Here is a 20,232-nt window from a genome sequence, read left to right as displayed (position 1 = left end):
TTGTCCTGAAGTGCATGGACTCATAAACAAACAAACAAAAGGATTACTGTGACTTCACATGCAAAATATTTTCCTCTTTTCTCCAAACTTTTATTTTGTTATTGACTAAAATAAATCGTACACCAATTATCATAAGCATATTGACAAGTAAAAAGAACACTCAGAAAAAATGCCTGCAATGATAGCTATGTGGACTTCAAGGAAACTAGACTACTGATCATCAGCTATGGTCCTAAATTCACCAAGTTTGAACCAACTTCCCCTGAAATGAGCAAAATGATGCACTGGCTTATTTTAAATGTGGCCTAAAGAAACTGTTGTCTGCCACTTCTAATTGAAAAATTCAAGAAATAAAATTTCCCCTTGCAATTTGCCAATCGTTCTAGTGTCCAGGTTTTCTTAACATTCTGATGTGTGAATGGTGTGATTTCCTGGGAACAAACAGCACCTGAATGCCACCCACGGCCAATAAAGAGATTTCAGTGGAAGCCTCTTGTTTGAGCAAAACAAAATCACAACTCTCTTAATATTTTCTCCTTACATTATGAATTGTTTTCCCCTTAAAAGGCAGACTCCAGATGGTGCCGTCTACCAAATTAAAATCATTTTAATGGCTGGTTAAATGTGGAGCTTAGGTTACTTAATGGAGTCCTTGGGAAACTGATGCAGGAACTAACCCTGCCCCTGCCCCCACACTGTCATTAAAACGCCTTGCAATTAGATTTATGCAGAGCACTGGGTTTTGAGATGCATTAAGAACTAGGCTGAAGATTAATTTTTCATTATATGATTTTTTTTTAACAAAAGGAATTAGAGAAAACCATTTATGTGCATTTTTTGGATTAAAAAGATCTTTCTAGCTTTTTAGTCATGCAAGCAGTTCTTGTGACTTACTTTGGCTCACATTCTTTGCAAGATCTGTTGACAGCTGGTTGCACAGCAATGCTCTGATGGGAACATTTAGGATTCAGGTGTTTAAATTCTAGAACTTCAGGTGTAGCCAATTCTGCTTACAGGGCTAAAAGTAACCAAGACTTTTATCAGTTTAATATTGTGTTTTCCTGAAGTGCGTGGACTTGTAAACTGTAGGAATAATTGGCTTCACATGGAAAATGTTTCCTTTCCTCCATTTTTAGTTCTATTTCATTACTGACTAGAACTAAGTATGTATGGTTTTATACTGTTAGAATAAAAATCTTCTGGGACAGCTTTTTGTAATACACATATTAATCGTAATGACAAACACTAATTAAATAAATAAAATGGAGAGTTGTTAAAGACATTGGACATTCTCCAAAATATATCCTTGCCTAGGCAAGAGAAGCTTTAAAAGGTATTGCTAGAACACTATGGCAACAACAAAAACGCAGCAGAATTTGATACAGCATGTCTACGGCTGATTACAGTAATACCTCTGGTTCCGAACCACCCTCCTTGCGAATGCTTACGAGCTCTGCTAACCCGGAAGTAGATGCTCCTGGTTGCGAACTTTGCCCTGGGATGCAAGTGGAAATCGTGTGCCAGAGGTGTGGGCACAGAGGGAGGCCCCGTTAGTGAAAGCGCGCCTCAGGTTAATAACGGTTTCTAGTTGAGAATGGACCTCTGGAACGAATTAAGTTCGTAACCAGAGGTACCACTGTACAGTAAAGGGGAACACTGTCTTGATCCTAAGAACAGTTGCTTGAAATGCTATGAAACCATTATTTCGAGTGTGATGTTTTGAATTGCTTGACCACACAAGTCGCTGCAAAAGACTAGGCCGCAGGAGGTACACATGAAAGGAACCCTCGTGCATTCTTAGAGGTACAGTTTCGTGATAGTATTATACCACTACTTCACCACTGTGTTTGCTTGGTCCCAGGGCTGTTATCCTGAGAACACTTTGCATTGGCAGAATCCCAATGTGATACAAGGTTATTAAGGTGTACTCATAAGAATTTCACCATTATCAAGTGGAAATAGCAAATAATAGTCCGTAAGATTAAAAAAAAAACACAGAGAAAGCCCAAGCAGATCAAAATGATACTATGGCATTAACTACAAAATGTATTTTTTTTTAAATTAAATATATATATAACAAGAAACAAGTGTTTTCCTGCTTTTGTTGTTCAGTTGCTCAGTGTTACATATTTAATCAGTTCAAGTATTCAGCATCACTGATGATATATTACCGTGCTTAAAGCCAGATCCCTGGGTGACAGATCAGAATGAAAGGTCAAAGAGCTCTACTATTCAAAGCATTACAGTTCAACCACTTATAAATCACTGGCTGTGTGTATAGATAATTAGGTCTATTAGTGCTGTGCAGCTGAAAAGCTTTTCCGTTGCATGAGTTGCTAAGGGTTTGCCCCTCAAATAACAGTGGGATTATTTACCATGGAGGCCTCCCCATGCACACATATGCCTCCACATCAGAAGCGGAAGTGGCTCTACACGTGTGCACACAGAGAGGAGCAACATTCTTCCAGTGGCAATCCCCTGTGCCTCATGGAACTTAACCTTGGAAAAAAGCATGTGAGGGATTGCAGCTGAGAGGGAAAGTGGAAATGCTTCCTAGCAGCAACTGTATGTGCTGATTAGATACAAACAGATGATGGTCAATACATGGCAAATGTATCTTTCCGTCAACTCACTGGCTCAGTGCATACAACACATACAACCACAGTTAGAAGTGCAAGGAAGTCACACACAGGTGGAGGGAAGACACAGGGCAAGAAATAATAAATGGATAAATGTTGGTACATAATGAAATGGGAAAATGTGAATTTATAAATATAATGTATATGTATCATTATGTAAAGATTTTATATATGTATTGCAACATTAATAATAAATAAATAGAAAGAGGGGGAAAAGAAAGAAGTGCAAGCCATGATGTGATGCTTTAATCTGTGTTAAGTTCCAAGTGTGCACACTAATTTGGATTGAGTAGGAAATGGAAATCCTAGTTAGGGAGAGACAAAGCAGGTCAATTTCTGTTTCTCTCAGATTCTCATTTTTCCAGTCTTAAGTCCAGTTCTCCAGATTTCCTCATTAGCTTCAATTTTTTTAAAACAAAAAACTTTTAATGAAAATTTCTCAGCATTTTTGCAAGAAGTTTTTTTTACTATGCATCTTTATATATGCATTTCCCCATAATATAATGCATTTTTTAAAATAAATAAATCATTAATATATTGTTGCATGCTGCCCCAATCTCCAAGTGGTGAGAGATTCCAGGGGCTTATCTCGGGTTTGGTTTCCTCAGAATGAGGGACAGCAGAGACTGTGGTCTTTCTTCTCCCATAGCCACAACCTTGGATTCAAGCAGAAATCAGGCATGGCTCTGTCAGCTGCCCAGCCTGCAGCTTCTAGTTCACACACACAACTCAACTCTTTCATTCGAACTAACAGACGTTTGAGGGATTAGAGTCCCCCCATTTGTCCTTTGGCACAGAGCCACTTCCTTTGTTACCTTAATGGCCCATACTTGGGCCATTACCAATAAACTTACTTGGCAATTTGAATCCCTGCTGGATCCAGAAACTGGATAGACATACAGCCTATCCCCACCCCTCAAACTCACAATGTTGTGCATTTATTTGCACACTGTAGCATACACGTTTTTGTGTATATGGCTGGAGAGATGCTTTGCAAAATTTAAAGAAGTACAAATTGTCCTTTCTGAAGAATGAAGGCTCAAAGGAGGATTCTGTGTAATGTTCAGACTGCTGCAGTACATATGCAAATCACTAGCTTACGGCACTTCAGGCAACACACATAATTGATTTCAACAACAAATATCTAACTCCCAGAGTTTCAGATGTTGATCCAGCACTGAAACACACCCTTGCTATCCCATATAGAGAAATGGGGCAGGCTCAACTTAGTGCAGCAAGTCTTACTACACTTTCTCACTATGCCTAGTAGGTGGAACCATCTGTTCTCTCCTTCTCTGTACCTCTTGGTGTCTCTGCCCCCTGAGAAATGGGTGAGCATCTGACAGCACCAGGGCAGGTGGCACAACAGGCACCAAAACGCTGGTGGCTGTGAAGAGGAAGATGAGGACGGAGGAGAAGGAGAAGGAGGTGGGGTTCATGGCTCTCATCATGGAGTCAGGTAAGGTGAGAGACCAAGTTGAAGGGACTCCCCCCCCCCCAAAAAAAAATCCTCACTATCAAGTTGCTCCAATTCCAGCAGATCTCTGGTCCCTGCTGGAGCCTTCCCCTGGGTCCTCAGCAAACTCTGCACCCCATTCCGCATCATTCGAACTCGGCCAGCCCACAACACAAATGACACAAATTTGGAAGGATTGTTGTGTTTCAATTTGCATATTGTTTTAGAAATTGGGCAAATTTGCCTTTGAATGCAAACTGAATCAAATTTCTCCACCACCCCAAAATCCTGAGCACACTTGGGATTAGTTAACAAAAATGTGAAATGGAAGAGACTGGTATAGAAAACACCCGATCAAGGAGAGCTCCTTTGCAACTGGTTATTCAGACTTGGCAGCAATCCATTAGGTGCCACATGATCTATGATCAGATAATCTGGAAGTGAATAATCCCACAGTGCTAGAGTAAATTGCACAGGCTGGCTATGTACACCCACTTATTCTCATCACATGCTCCTTTTCTCGCTTCAGTATGGCTTTTCGTCCTTACTAATGAAGTCTCTGCCCCATCCGAACTTCCCAGTTTAAATGTCACTACAGACCCCAGCTGCTTGTATCGCAACCGACAAACTACTCAGAGATAGTTCCATTGAAGCTGATTGCATTGCATGAGATCACAGACAAAAACTGCTATCAAACAGCTGACACCCCAATGCATAACCACTACTGCTAGACTTCTCATGTTGCTACTTCCAAGTAAGAATGCAAACTTGGAAAGCTTAAAGGATGCAATCTGATTTTAGAATTTTGATGCTAATTTTTGGCACCTAAACAAAAACAGAGACTATGAGACCAAGCGATCTGAGGCTGGTCAGCTAGCTTCTGTAGATATTGCGCCATGCATGCCTCTCATCCAGTGGAATCCTGTACATGCCTACTCAAAAGTAAGCCTCCCTGAGTTGAATTCCTGGCAAATGAAAATAGCTTTGCAGCCTGTTTCTCTCCCCTTGACTACAGCTGCCCCTCTCACTGCAATATTATTATTCCACATTCCAAAGTGCCTCTCAGCCACAAGTATGTTTACAATTCTTATCTCATTTATCCCTTCCTTCACTTTAACTTAAACTGAGATTTGCCCTAGACCACCCAGCGAGCTGAGATGGAACATAAAACCACTACACATCGTCACACACAGCCTGCTGCTGCCACAAACGCAAGCTGATGTCGATTACCCAGCACCACAATCCTAAAACACTTCTAACTTGCAAGCTGTCGCAGTTATTTCCATGGAACTTTCTTCAATCCAAGTAATGCTGCTGCAGTCCTAGGCAGGCTGACTTGGGACCGCAAATGCCACTTAATATCGTGGGAGATGCTTCTCAAAAAGTATAACTAGGATAAGGCTGCATCTGCTCTTTGAATCACAGCCTAAAAGCTGCAGTCCCCCAAACACTGGTTTAGAAACATTATCACGCAGCAGAAACGGCAAATCCGCGAGATCCCTTAGGAATGAAATAGATTATGGATCTTTTATCAGCCTGTTATTCCCAGGCTATTTGTGCTCTCCTCCTGCCTCTCAGAGTACTGCTCTTTATCCCTTCCACCCTCCATTTAGGAGCTCAGCCCACCCTTGAAAGTTGACATTATCTCCCCTTCCACCTGTTTTAGGGCTTTAATTTCAGCAGAGATCCCATCCTGGGTCCCTATATTCACCGACAGAGTCACTTCTGCCAAACCAGCGTCAGGGCATGAAAGCAGTGCCTCTGAGCATCTGCAGAGTGCACTGTCCACACTGCTGGCTATCCGCAGCTAGGCACCCCCACCACCTCCTTCCCCTACACTTTCGGCTTTCCGGGAAGAGTTCAGCGTTGCAGTTTCTCCCGCATCACACAGTCAAGGCTGCGACCCTTTTTTTCTCCACTTACCAGAGAGGCAGGTCCCTCGGGCAGTGGCAGCAGAGTCTTCCCTCTTTGGAGCTGGGGAGCTTTTTCTGATCCTTCCAGGTGCCGCGCCCCTGCCGGCGGCTTCGCGCACTGCAGCGCTAAGGCTGAGTGAGGACCCCACGCTCCGAAAGGCAGCCGGCTGAGGCGCCGAGTCCAAACGAGCCGGTCCTGGCAGCAGCGTCGAGCCCACAGCGCCCCACTTTCCCTCGCCTCAGCTTGGCTGAGAAGAGAAGAGAAGAATGGGGAGCGCGGGCGGGGAGGTGGTGCGCGTGGGAAAGCGCAATGGAGGGAGGGAGGGGGGAAGCAATACGTCGCAAAGAACAAACACAAAAAAGGCTTCCCGGTGGCAAGGGAGGCGCAGGGCTGAGGGAGAAAGAGGCAGCCCCAGAGCGAGCAGCTTCTAGTTCAGGGAGTCCCTCACACAGGCGAGGAGGAGAGAGAGAGAAACAGCAGCGGCAGCAGCGAGAGGAGGAGCAGAAGTGGCGCCGGAGAGGGCAGCGCGCGAGCATCGCCGGCAATGCGCATGAGCCCAGCTCGGCGAGGCTCAACACCACAGGCGCTGCTGGCGGCGGCCAAATGGCGAGGGAGGAGGCATTCCAGCCGAGGCTGCAGGCACCTTTCTGGCCCCCCTGAGAGGATTCTGCCCGATTCCCTGGCCCGCAGCTTAGCCAGCCCCTGCTCTCTCGCTCTCTCTCTCTCGCCGGTGTCCTGCCTGCTTTCGTTTCCCTCTCCACTCAACGGCCCCCTCACGCTGCACCGTGTCGCCTTCGATAACGCGAGTCGCCGCGTTCAGACGTGCGCGGAGGAGGAGGAGCGCTGACCCTCTCCTCAACTTTCAGTCGGGTCAACGTTCACAATGCCCGAAGCCTTCCAGAGACGCCTGCTGTTGCTGTGGGAGGGAGGTGGGCAAATGGAGCTCGTCTGACGAGAGCGAGGCAGGTACACGCACACACACCGAAGGGATTGCCAGGTCCTCAGCCTGGCAGACGAGGGCGGCGGCATTTAGTGGGTCAGTGGGGCGAGACGTCGGGGGCGTCGTGGTGACCTGCGGATAATCCAGGGTCACGTGCTTTTAGGCATTATTCTCTTTGTATACTGTACATTTAGGTGATTAAATAGAGCGCAACCGGGCAGTGCTGCGTCCCCGAGTGACGCGAAGTCAATGGAGATCTAGATTGCACCGTGCCTCAAGAGTATGGATTACTGCAGTCTACCTAAATTGCTTTTGAATTATGGTGCCGGAGGAGATTCTTGAGAGTCCCATGGACTGCAAGAAGATCAAACCTCTCCATTCTTAAGGAAATCAGCCCTGAGTGCTCACTGGAAGGACAGATCCTGAAGCTGAGGCTCCAATACTTTGGCCACCTCATGAGAAGAGAAAACTCCCTGGAAAAGACCCTGATTGTGGGAAAGATGGAGGGCACAAGGAGAAGGGGACGACAGAGGACCAGATGGTTGGACAGTGTTCTCAAAGCTACCAGCATGAGTTTGACCAAACTGCGGGAGGCAGTGGAAGACAGGAGTGCCTGGCGTGCTCTGGTCCATGGGGTCACGAAGAGTCGGACACGACTAAACAACAAAACAACAACAATAACCTAAATGGAAAAGGCACTGCCTGTCATTCCTCAAGCGGTGGAGAGGCCCTGTTCCCCAACTGGGAGATGGTTTAACTCGCTGTGAAAAGAAAAAGTTCAAACTCTGTCCCCAGCAAGCTTTCTCGCAGTTGTGGACAAACCTCCTGATGCATTTATTTGTACTGTCATCACAAAGCACCTACCATTTTGGAAGTGTTGCAGCTATGTTAAAAACGAGTAGAGAGAGTAGAAGCAAGCAAGCATTACAGCAGTTGTTCCTTCCATAGCCTATAGCTAGAGGCCATGTTGCTCTATCTCCTTGCCATGATGGGAAGCAGAAGGTGCATCCTCCCAGAGTAATTACTACAGAGTTTCAGAATTAGCTACAGGAGGAACATGGTGGTGTCCCTGTTGATCATTGATAGGTGAGGCTGTAAAATAAGAAAATCATCAGCTCAGAGTAGCAGAGTTCAGAAGACTGATGTGCAAAAAATGTGCCTCTGCCACTAGAGGATTTCCCTTTCTTCTAGTACGTTTTTCTTCTCGGTTTCCAGTATAGTACCATGGGACTATGCCAGCCATGTTACACTGCATATTTGCTACTTGATCTTGCAGCTATCAAACAGCAGATGTGGATTTAAGAACTTGCCATGAGCCTTTCTCAAAAGTGAATTCACAAGGGTGTGAGAGAGTTATACACAGATACAATCTGTAGGCAGATGTGGGAGTGATTCCCAGACCTGCAAAATGAATCATATAAATAATGTGTAATTAAGTAACATTTTAATAAAGCTGGATGGACAGTTGGATCAGCAGCCATACAACTCGGAGGGGCTTAATTCTGAGTAATCATGCTAAGGATTGCTGTGTTAAACCTCTTTTGGCTCTAATTCAGAAGAAAAGCCAGGCGGCAAAATGAAAGAGACCTGTTATTTTCTAGCTTAACTGAGGCTACGATTTGAAAATGCTACTGGGCTGCTTTTTGTTGGCAAGGTATTCCAAGGTGTGCGGCTAAAAATAGAACTGGATATTTTCTTTCCCTTAGGCACTTCTGTGCATGGCAGAGAGCACCACCAGGGAGAAAATGAGCCCCCAACACTGAATGCAAAACTGCCCTGTTTCACGAGCCAACTGTCAAATGTTTGGAATTCTGCCTCAATAAAAATAATGAGTTATCTAAAGTACATGCACTTTGGTAGAATTTGTTTCAAGTTTATTACATTCCAATTTTTAAATACATTTCCAATAAAATGCAAGCAACTATACAGAATTCAAAGAAGCCATCCATCCATCCTGCACCCTAAAGTTAATCTTGCATGCATATATGCACAATTAAAATGGTTATTGAATTTCCACATGTGTTTTCTTAAAGCAACTGCATCACTATGCTCTCCAGCATTGCAAGTCTATACATTGCAAGCATCAGAAGCAAGCCTGGTTTAGTTCAATGTGGATCACTTCCCCCCTGGTAAGTAGGCATAGGGTTGCAAATCTAATGACTTTTTTGCCTGACACTGCAACTACACCAGCAGCCGCACTGGGACTCACTTAAATGCACAAAGCTTTTCTCCAACTAGCTTTAGCTCAGCCTGCAATTTGTCACTCCCAGTGGTGTAACAGTAAATGTTGAAGTGCAGGACTCATCATGACAGCTCCCACAGTCATACCCCCAAAGAGAATCCAAAAATGCAGACGTTTGTGTTTATCCATTATTATATCATCAACAGCAGCAGCATGTGGCATAATGCCCAACTTATTAAGATCATCATGACTGCAATCTTATGCATATAGTTTCCTGGAAACAAGCAAGCAAAATAAATTCACCTTTGAATTGACTGCATAGGTTCAACTTGCAAAACATACTGAGATTTAACAAAAAATATTCAGCCAGATGAAATGCAAGTTCAGTTTTTTAATTAGAAATGCAAACAACCAAATGCAAACAAAACAAATGCAAGTCTTATCATTTAAACAGTGTAAAGTAGGAACGCCTTAAAAGAAAAGACATATGCAGCCTCTGCTTGCTTTTCTTACTCATTCTCCAGTTTCCTCTGTGCTCAGGGTGTAGAAGCTTTGGCCTCCAGATTTTGCTAAACTACAACACCCATTATCCTGGGCCATTGCCCAGGCTTGCTGGGATGGATAGGAGTTGTAGTTTAGCAGCATCTGGAGGACCAAAGGTTCTCCACTCCTTCTCTCTGCTTCATTTTCACCTCCCTCATCTGCCAGATCAAGGAGGGTTGATCAATCATCACCCCAATGCTTCAGCAGCTGACACCATCATCTCCTCTGAAAAGCACCCCAGAGCAGTACTTTCCTGTGCCTTGCCTCCCATGACACTGGTCATTCCACTCCCTTGGGGGTTTCCCCATTGATCCTAGATGAAAGCCTGAGAAGAAACTACACAATACAGTGGCACCTCTGCTTACAAACTTAATTCGTTACGGAGGTCCATTCTTAACCTGAAACCATTCTTAACCTGAGGTACCACTTTAGCTAATGGGGCCTCCCGCTGCCGCCGCTCAGCCAGCACGTGATTTCTGTTCTTAACCCGAGGTACTACTTCCAGGTTAGTAGAGTCTGTAACCCGTAGTGTTTGTAACCCGAGGTGTTTGTAACCCAAGGTACCACTGTACTGAGGCAGCTCGTGCATGAGAGAGAGGCTATGACAGGTTGTAGGCTCAGCTCTCTGGGTTAATCTTCAGCCTTCAGACCCCCTGGCCCTTTAACTTAGAATTAAAGACAGAGAGTTGATTGTGCTGGCTGAGATAGTGTCATTGTGGGGGAATATCCGCTGTCATTTCCCTTGGGCATCTGGGAATCAGCCCCATGCATTCCTCACTGCTGCTTCCCAAGTAAGAAGGGAGCCCTGCATGTCCGGGGGGAAGCAAAGGCAGTGAATCACAGCAACATAGGAAGCTGCCTTATACCAAGTGAGATCATTAGCCTATCTAGCTTAGTATTGTCTACACTGGCTCTATAGGGTTTCAGGCAGGATTCTCTCCCAAGCCAGGGATTGAACCTGGCACCTTCTGCATACAAAACAGATACTCTACCACTAAGCCACGGCCCGTCCACAATGGAAATGATGGTGGCTACCCATCAGAATCCATTCTTTGCCTTCAAACTTAAGGCCAAAGGATATCAGATTCATAAGATATCAGTGCTATGGCAGCTGGTAGTCCCAGCGAGAGGTGGATGGATGGAGGTGGGCAACAAGAGTAGGGTTTTTTGTATCTATCTATACTTTCCCCCCTCCAGATTAATGCATTATTATATAACAAAGAATAAAAAGTTTTGGTAGCAACCTGACCTTGTAAATAGGTATATGCACACTTCACTATACTGCCAATTCAATCTGACTGTTCCTGGCAATAAAGTTTAAAGAGCTTTGTTTCAGGATCAGTGCCTTAATTAGCCCTAGGGCTCTTATAACGCAAAGAAAAGCAGGAGAGAAACAGCCGTTACAAGTTTTTATCAGGGTGATAAATGATACCGACTAATTGAAAAGAAATAAGGAAACAAAGATGTACCCTATCAGGCTTATATGATGCTGAAAAGTTAATGTGGCAAATCTGAAAGGAGCAATAATTGAAATACCCTAAAGGAGAAGATAGGTCCTGTTTTAAATGCACGTTTCAAACAATGTTGTAAGTTAGGAAAATCTTTATCACTTCTAGTGTAATTAAGTTGCTTCTTATTGGCTTCTCAGTGCTTTTTTTATTTTTTAGACACAGGATTTTGGTGATGTCCCACATGCCACTTCCTTGTCACATCTGAACAGACAAGAAAATGTATAATGTATGTATGTATTTATTTTTAAGTTTCTAGATGTCCATGGCTCAGGGCACTAAGAAGCAAGCAAAATATATCTTCTTTGCAGGCATAGAGAGAAGTTAGACATAGCTGCTAATGCCCTGCATTTTGGATCAACACAACTACCAAATGCCAGCACAAATAAAAAGCTTTTGAGGTTCTTTGAAATAAATAATGGCAGATCTATTGGTTGAATCATGGGAGGAGAAGCTGTGGAATGCAATTCATTGGCAATGGAGTAGTCTGGATGCTCCAGTGAACAAAGGATAGCAATGTTAGACTAAACTGCAAATATGGGATCAGCCTGTCCTCTCTGCTTACCCTGACTCACTTCATACCATTGAATTATATCATTATTGCTTATAAGCAGTCTCCCTGCAGTGTGGCATAGTGATTGGACTAGGACTTGGGAGACCGGGGTTCAAATCCCTGCTGAGCCATGAAGTTCACTGGGTGACCTTGGGCTAGTCACTGCCTCTCAGCCTAACAGGGTTGTTGTGCGGATAAATTGAGGAGGGAGAGATCCATGTACACCACCTTGAACTTGGAGAAAAAAAGTGGTACATGGATGCAATAAATAAATGTTATAATATGCATACAGTGGATAAAATAAATTAAATTTTCATGCTGGTGTGTTCCATTGGGCATGTGCTTCTTGCACTCATCAGATGCTCAAGGCTCTCTGTGACAATCAGTGCACTGGAAACATGCCTGAAGTGGCAAAGTTCACCTGTATGGCATTAGCTCACATACTATTGTGTTATGTAAGGCTTTGCAAGCACTTGGCCAGCACCTCACCCTTGCCAAAATAAACAAAAACAAAAAGCCTCCCTATGAGGGAAGGTGAAATCTTTGCTTCCCAGTTCTGAGCTCTGTGGACAACTTAGGGCTAAAATAAACACTACTTGGAGGTGTGTGGGGGTTTTTTTACACCATCCATCAAGGGTCATTACCATTGTGTCTCCCAGATGTTGCAGGATGACAGCTACCATCTCCAACATACTCTAATGGGTATTAGACTCCTCCGACATCTAGAAGATAGCACAATGGCAAGGATGGTAGTCAACTAAGTTCCATTCAGAGTAGACACAATGAAATGAATGGACCTTAGTCATACTCATTAAATTCAGTGGGTCTACCCTGAGTGGGTCTACCCTTAGCTGACTCCCACCTACAGGCTACCAAATGACACAGTGCAGGGACAGATTTGTGCAGTTCTCTTAGGTTCTTTTGCTGGAAAGCGACCGACAACACGTGCTTGCTTATGAGGTTGGAAGTGTGTGTTTATATCTGTAGAAGGTGCAGAAGCCTACCATATGGCCCATCTTGCATAAAAGCTGTTCAATGTTCTTATGAATATTCTAGCAGCCCAGCAATTCTCAATTTGTGGTTAATTCCCAAACGACTTGCTAGCACAACAATGAAGTAGCACGTGTGCTTCTGTCTATGCTGCAGAGGCTTATTCCAGAGCAGTGTTCTGTTTTAGCTGTTCTTCTGTGGTTGTTATGAAACATATCAAGGACTGGGACATCAGATTAAGAATTTTTTTCAGAGCTGTGGCCTGGTTTGCACATCACGCTAAGCCAAATCCATTGCTTAGCATCAACATGTAGGCTCCAGGAGAGGAAGTTGCAGCCACTTTCCCCCCTCCCTAGTTGTTCTGCTGTTGAGCTAATCTAAGCCATAGTTTGGTTTAGCCTGTCATTCATACCTGGTTTTGTGGTTTAGCTCTCTCCAGCATAGCCATGGGCTGTAGCCAAGATCTGTCCTGTGGTTTACAGCTAATGGTACCGGTAAATCAATTCTGTGAGGAACCAAAATCGAAAGATTTTCACATCCCTTTACATGAATCTGGGGAGCAAGGGTGCACATTTTGATCACATTTTTGTTTACACACAAGGAGATGTCCAATGTTCCTCTGCAGAAGAAGGGTTAATCACAGAGCTGGAAACTGGTATGTAGTGAAGGGTTATGAAATTTTCTATCAAAGTGTGGGTCTAGCAGAGCAATAGCATTCTAGCTGTCAAAAGTTCCATGATCACAATTAAGGAGTTTACTGAAAGGCCAAACCATGAGTGTTTTTTCAGTTTATGGCTTAAGTGTCTTAAGGTCTTATTTAAGCATGTTCATAGGCCTAAAGATTTTTAAACCTTTGTGGCTTAGTGAAGTGATACGGGATGGAATGGTCTCCTATGCATTTTTTTTAAATAAAAAAGAGGTAAAGGAATAGGAGATCTGGGGCTTAGGACAAAAGACCAAGGGCTCATGGTCCCTAACAGAACTCCTGACAGGAAGCTTTGGGGAAGAGACATCCCTTTTCTGCAGCTTGCTAAGGACAGAGTTGTATAAGTGTACTTAGAACAAGGCACTCTGTGCGTGTACAGAATGGAATTCAGTTAATAAAGCACGGGGCACCCACCTATACACACATGCCCTTAAAATCTCCAGAGGCTTGAGGGACCCCTTTAAGCAGATTTTGGGGGTGCATTTTTGGGGAGGGAGAGGAAGGTGAAGCCCCATTGTGCAAGCAAAAGTCAACTTGCATAATATTAGATTCCTTCCAGAATAAAAGACCTTCCATCCAACATAAAGTCTGCAACTGCTTTATCTTAAAAAGGTAAAGGTACCCCTGCCCGTACGGGCCAGTCGTGTCCGACTCTAGGGTTTGCGCTCATCTCACTTAAGAGGCCAGGAGCCAGCGCTGTCCAGAGACACTTCCGGGTCACGTGGCCAGCGTGACGAAGCTGCTCTGGCGAGCCAGCACCAGCGCAGAACAACACGGAAACACCGTTTACCTTCCTGCTATAAAGCGGTACCTATTTATCTACTTGCACTTAAGGGTGCTTTCGAACTGCTAGGTGGGCAGGAGCTGGGACCGAAAGACGGGAACTCACTCCGCCACGGGGATTCGAACCGCCGACCATGCGATCGGCAAGTCCTAGGTGCTGAGGTTTTACCCACAGTGCCACCTGCGTCCCAATGCTTTATCTTACTGAGCTTTATACACTGTGACTAAAGGTGGCTGCATGATTGATTATTTATTAACAATATCCATGATGACGTTGTTGTATCTGGATGCAATTTTCCATCATCACCAAAGCCTCAGAGTTCTATTATTTTTTAAAACTCTTTAAAGCAGGTGTGGAAATCCTTTGGCATTTTGGATGTTGCTGAACTATAAATCTCATCATCTCTGGCCATGGGCCATGCTTGCCAGGGCTGATGGAGTTGTAGTTTCTGCAACAACTGGAAGGTCAAAGGTTCTCCCACATCTGCTTTAAAGGTTGGTCTTTAACACATAAGTGCTCAGATACTCCTTTAAAAGTGACCAGCATGAGCATCTTGCTATTTCCAAAATCAACAAATATTTTCAAAGGTCAACAGCCTTTGCTTTCTCTAGCAAGGTTCCCACCAAATCTATTATGTCTGGACAGCTGATGCCATAATGCTACTGCTGCAAGATTAGAGCTAGAGAAATAGGGGGAAACTCTTGGCCATTTTTCTTAAAGTTCATCCATACAAGTGATTGGTGAACTCAATGGGCCTTGGCAAAGATGTGCAAGTTGTTAGGAGGGACCTGCTTCATTGTACCAGAATGAAATTGCCACTAGCAAATATATCTTATATAGCTCTCTTGCAGCCTAAAAAAAAAAAAAAAACTTCAGAAAAACTGGATAGCTTCATGCAGGGGAATTCATTTCTCAAATCAATGACAAAGTGCATTATGGCTGATGTGTGCAAAATAAATTCTGCCAGACAAGACTGGCAATCTAAATGAACCAATCACTGTTGGCTCTTTGTCTTCTTTAATGCCAAGTGCTTATGGATTGCTAAATTTAGTATTTCCATTTGAAAACTGGCCTGCCTTGAGGCCAAGCCCTTCAACTGTCAAGATTTATCTCGAGAGCTTCTAGCATCAAAGTTAAGTTTCAGAGAAGCCTCACCATTGAATGGAATACCCTAAGCAGCTTGGGACCGAGTTACCTGAAGTTAAGAGAGCCCATCTTTTCATTAAACATCAGCTGTTGGGACAGCTATTTTTTACTGGTATATAAAGGTATGGGAAGCAGCCCTACTACAAAAAGTAACTTATAAATTGAGATCTTCTGGAAGTCGAAAGAGTAAAGACAAATTTCTATCAGTCTAGGACAACTTTATTGCTTAGGAATATGATAATGATTGCCTCCCACAGCCTTTATAATGTTGTGGTTAATAGAATAAGGAGAAACTCACGGAGCTCCATAAACTTCTGTCTGTTGACTGAACAGCTCACTTCCCCTGCAAAATGAATAAAGGGTATTTGTGTTAGCAGTGTCTTTTAATTCTTTACAGGTTTGATGTGACTCCTTTTTATGCTAACTATACAGAATGTACTGTCTGCGCTTATTTACTAATATCATTTATTTTAAATTATTGTTTGTATTATTCTTTACTGTTCCTAATTATAAAACTTAACTATCTATATCTATATCTATATCTATATCTATATCTATATCTATATCTATATCTATATCTATATCTATATCTATATCTATATCTATATCTATATCTATATCTATATCTATATCTATCTGCTGCACCCCTCTTGTATACACCTTCTGAGGCAAGGTTTGATGACAATGGGCAAGAGGGTCCTCTTAGTGGTGGCACCTCATATCACGTCCCCAAGAGATTAGCTCATCTTCCTCTTTATTTGCATATTGCCAGCAATTCCATGAAGAATTGAACGTAGGTGCTACTATTTGTATTTTGCTGCTGTATTTAGTGCTTTAATGGTTAGATTATTTCTGTTTGTAAGCCACTTTAACCAACTCCTTTGTTGGAGGGGAAAAGCAGGGTATACATTTTTAAAATAAATAATAAACAATCCAGATCCACTAAGTTGAAAGCAGCCTACCAACTATCTCCTGTGATCTACCAGTTTCTGGGTTAACACCTTGTTTTTAAAACTGTCAGAAGGGAAGCAAAAACATTAGTTTTATTAAAGTTTGATGGGCCACCACACTTGGCTTGTGGTGGTATGTGGCATGCAAGCTGTAAAAGTCTGTCCTAACCTGCAGGCTGAATTATTTGAAGGCTTGTCCAGACTGGAGTTTATTGTGTGATTGTATCTGTTTGGCTTCCTATTTAACTTGCATGGTCCACATGACATCACTCTCAAACAACACCAGTTTTGCTTCTCCCCCACTGTAAATTTGGGTTAAACCAATACAGAGATAAACCAGAAAATTGGGGGGAATTGGGTTCCAAACTACTCCACTCAGGGTCAGTGTTTCTGAGTTAGTGGATCAATCTTTAGCAGTACATTGAGAACATACATAAATTTTATAAAACTACTCAGAAAAACCTAGAAACTTGAATTAGGATTTAAGTGAAAGATACAATTCTGTACACACTTAGGAATAAGTCCACTCAACGTGGTGCAGCTTGCTTCTGCGTAGACCCACACAGGATCATGTTGCAAGGATATAATCCTATAACAAACTCACCTGAATAGAAATCTTACTGATATCAGTGTTACTTCTAAGGAAATATTTTTAGGCTATGAATATTATTGTGACGTATTAAGATAATATTTGAGAAGCTTTAAAATAAGAGATTCTGAGAGGATGAGCTCTACCTTTCCTTTCCCATTTGCCTCCCATTCCCTCAATATTTTTCTATGGAGCCATCACTGGCATCCCACTTTGTCTGAAGGATTTCATTTGTTCCTTCCCTTTATCCCTCCAAATGTTTCCTTCTTTTGACAACACCCTTTTTTCAGAGATGTTGCATGAGCTAATAAACTAAGCCTATCTATAGTTATACATTTTCTGCTGTCATTTAAGGCAAATTAAAAACAAGCCACAGAATTACCTTGTGTGGAGAATGCTGAATTGCTGACAAGTTGTGTGCCTGTTTTGTTTTTGTGTCTGTTTATGTGTGTGTGTGTGTGTGCGTGGTTTTTGTGTTTGTTTGTGTGTACCTTTGAACAGAGGAAAATGGCTGTGATGTGAGTCCATTATAGCAGTCTAGCCAGAATACTTGGAAACACATCAAAGTCTGCCTGAGGGGCAGATTAAAAATAGATCTTCAGAATTCCTATTTCATATTTCAATTAATGGCCCACCTGCCAAGTGAAATGAACCCAAACTGATTGTGGCCATTAATGTTCAGATGTAGCTTTCTGCTGAGAAAGACAAGAAAGAAAGCATTAAAAAGGGGAGAAAGCAGTAACGCTGCCATCTACCCCACTCCTGGGTCTCTCATTTGCTGAGCCTAAAGAGCTGGTTCTTATCAAACAATGGAAAGAAACAACCCTGCTTACAGACAGGGTAAGAGTGGGATTTTTTTTATTATCAGAGAATGATAAATAGTAATCCATTAAAACCAGACAGCCTGTTCACAAACATCTGATCTGTCAAGCAGTAAAAAAAAATGCTGGAGCAAATTTACCAATGCTCCTAGTCACCTGCTGTGCTATCTAATCACAGACTAGGTATAATTCTAAAGGGATTTGCACCCAACTATTTAAAATAGCTTTATGGTGCCCTCCAGATATTGTGGACTTGCTCCCTTTAGCTTCAGCCAGCATGGTCAATAGTCAGGGACGATGGAAGCTGTAGCACAATTGCATCTGGAAGGCATCAAGGTGGGATGGCTGTTTTAGACCCAACAGGTGGGAAAAGGCATTGCAACCTATTCTTTCCTACAGATTAAATTGGAGGCTCCATCCCCTCAAGTAACAAAATGCCTTTTACCTAAGTTCTTGTCAAGACAAAAGAGGGAGATGTAGCCGGATTACCTTGCCCTCTCTGTTCCTGTCCCCAAAATGACCCAGTTCAGTGGATTGCGTGTTACTGGTCTGTAAGGTAAAGGTAAAGGGACCCCTGACCATGAGGTCCAGTCGTGACCAACTCTGGGGTTGGCAGTGCTCATCTTGCTTTATTGGCTGAGGGAGCCGGCGTACAGCTTCTGGGTCATGTGGCCAGCATGACTAAGCTGCTTCTGGTGAACCAGAGCAGCTCACAGAAACGCCGTTTACCTTCCCACCGGAGCAGTACCTATTTATCTACTTGCACTCTGACGTGCTTTCGAACTGCTAGGTGAGCAGGAGGTGGGACTGAGCAACGGGAGCTCACCCCGTCGTGGGGATTCAAACCACTGACCTTCTGGTCGGCAAGTCCTAGGCTCTGTGGCTTAACCCACAGCGCTACCCACGTATGTCTACATATTTTCACAGCTCAGCTTACGTATACACACTCGGCTTCAAAGTTCACAATGACATAATGACCTTCTTTCATAGAAATAAAGTATTTAAATGTATCTAAGGAACACGGACACTAAATATGGTGATTGGATTGCTTAAAAACAGTCTAACTGAGGGTTTTATTGTTTTGATGCCATTACTGGTAAATTTTAAAGGTTAGGTCCAGCCTTAGTCATGCTTACTTAATCCACTGAAATTTACTGGGTTTACTCAACCAGGTTGTGTATCTTCAGCAATGACCAGTAGAGGAATGACCACCTAGAGAAGCTCAGAAAGAAGAAATGCCATGGTACATTTGCATCAGCACAACCGTACTCCTTCATCTGTCCCAGCTTTTTCAGTCTCTACAGCCACAGCAGGTGCTGTAACTCCCCAATGGCTTGACTTCACCCCTGAAGGCACACTCTTCATCTCCTGAGACAGACGGATGCCAACAGCAATTCTAATCATGACTTAGTCTCAAGCCAACCCCAAAGCTGTCTGATTTTTACTTTCATTAGTCATCTTGAATGTTTTTCCTTTTTTGGAAATACAGAAATGAAAGAATGAAAATAATACTTTTAAAGGGGGAAAAAAACTAGTGTCAAGGCTTTCTACTGGAATCCCAAGCGAAGAAGATAGCGGTAGTGTTTTAAAACTGAGATTGTCTATATGGATCTGCAAAGCTCGATGAAAACAAATTATGAATATGCAATTTTAATTTGTGTTTTTTAAAAAAGTAAATACATAAATAAATAAACACACCCAATATTAACACCTAGCCAACCTTTTCCTTCAAATAAATAAAAACTAGTTTTGCCTATCACTTTGGGGGGGAGGAGAGAGAAAGAAAAGCTCAACAACTTTTGTGTCCGGATCTTCACTTTTGGAAGTGAAGTGATCATTCCGGCAAGATCTCGTGAGATCTTGTTGCATTTTCACAAGGTATCACTGGAAGCTGCCACCACCACTGCTTTTCCAGCAGCAGCAGCAGCAGCAGCAGCAGCAGCAGAAGAAGAAGAAGAAGAAGAAGAAGAAGAAGAAGAAGAAGAAGGGGCAAACAGTGCGCCTGCAGGAGAGCTGCCCGTGGGATTCTGCCACCCAAGGCAGCTGCATCAGTTTGCCTCATGATAAGGTTTGTGGCTTCAGCACATCTGTCAAATCCTCATTCTACTTAGGATACATTCTTCTTTAGTGACTAGACAGAAATTCCATGTTGCCCCAGCATGTTATCTGACCATGTCCTAAAAGGGGTAGTAGTCACACTTCTAACCAGGACCAATGTCACCCAGTGGAATAAAGCATTGCCTGTGATGTTCAGCAGGCCCAGTCGAAACACACTGTGTTCAAATACTATGTAGACTCTAACCTTAGGGCAGCTCCACAGCAATATGTTTGGATGGCAACTGTGTGGTTCCAGGCATGTGACACCACACCCTTGTGAAGGTTCTGGGTCTGTTCAGTGCCTTGAGGGTGGCAAATTGGCCACTCCATGTATTCCCCCTTCAGTTCTGTCGAAGAAACACAGGCTTTGAATGAAAGAAATAAACATGTCCCTAGTTCGATACACAGGGAAGC

The 20,232-nt window shown here is 43.2% G+C and overlaps 2 protein-coding genes and 1 long non-coding RNA gene across 8 annotated transcripts in view; 1 reads left to right on the top strand and 2 right to left on the bottom strand.

The window, feature by feature from the left end:
* The window catches only part of PAG1 (phosphoprotein membrane anchor with glycosphingolipid microdomains 1), a 101,817-nt gene extending 94,650 nt beyond the window's left edge, over positions 1-7,167 (bottom strand). For all 5 annotated transcript variants that reach the window (XM_083517362.1, XM_083517364.1, XM_083517366.1 and 2 more), the window contains exon 1: positions 6,019-7,167. The gene's annotated coding sequence lies outside the window, so the exon portion shown is untranslated. The remainder of the gene's footprint in view (positions 1-6,018) is intronic.
* The window catches only part of LOC310713404 (myelin P2 protein-like), a 489,621-nt gene that overhangs the window by 332,642 nt on the left and 136,747 nt on the right, over positions 1-20,232 (top strand). The window lies entirely within an intron of this gene.
* The window catches only part of LOC310713449, a 44,444-nt gene continuing 39,776 nt past the window's right edge, over positions 15,565-20,232 (bottom strand). The window contains exon 3 of one of the 2 annotated variants that reach the window (XR_014529258.1): positions 15,565-15,704. This is a non-coding gene — a long non-coding RNA (uncharacterized lncRNA). Of the gene's footprint in view, positions 15,705-19,940; positions 20,166-20,232 lie in introns of those variants that run through there. The other variant, XR_014529259.1, reaches the window with a different exon arrangement.

This window comes from Podarcis liolepis (assembly GCF_965112155.1).
Source record: "Podarcis liolepis genome assembly, chromosome: 8".
Taxonomy (NCBI): domain Eukaryota; kingdom Metazoa; phylum Chordata; class Lepidosauria; order Squamata; family Lacertidae; genus Podarcis; species Podarcis liolepis.
This window is presented reverse-complemented; position numbering and strand designations above follow the sequence as displayed.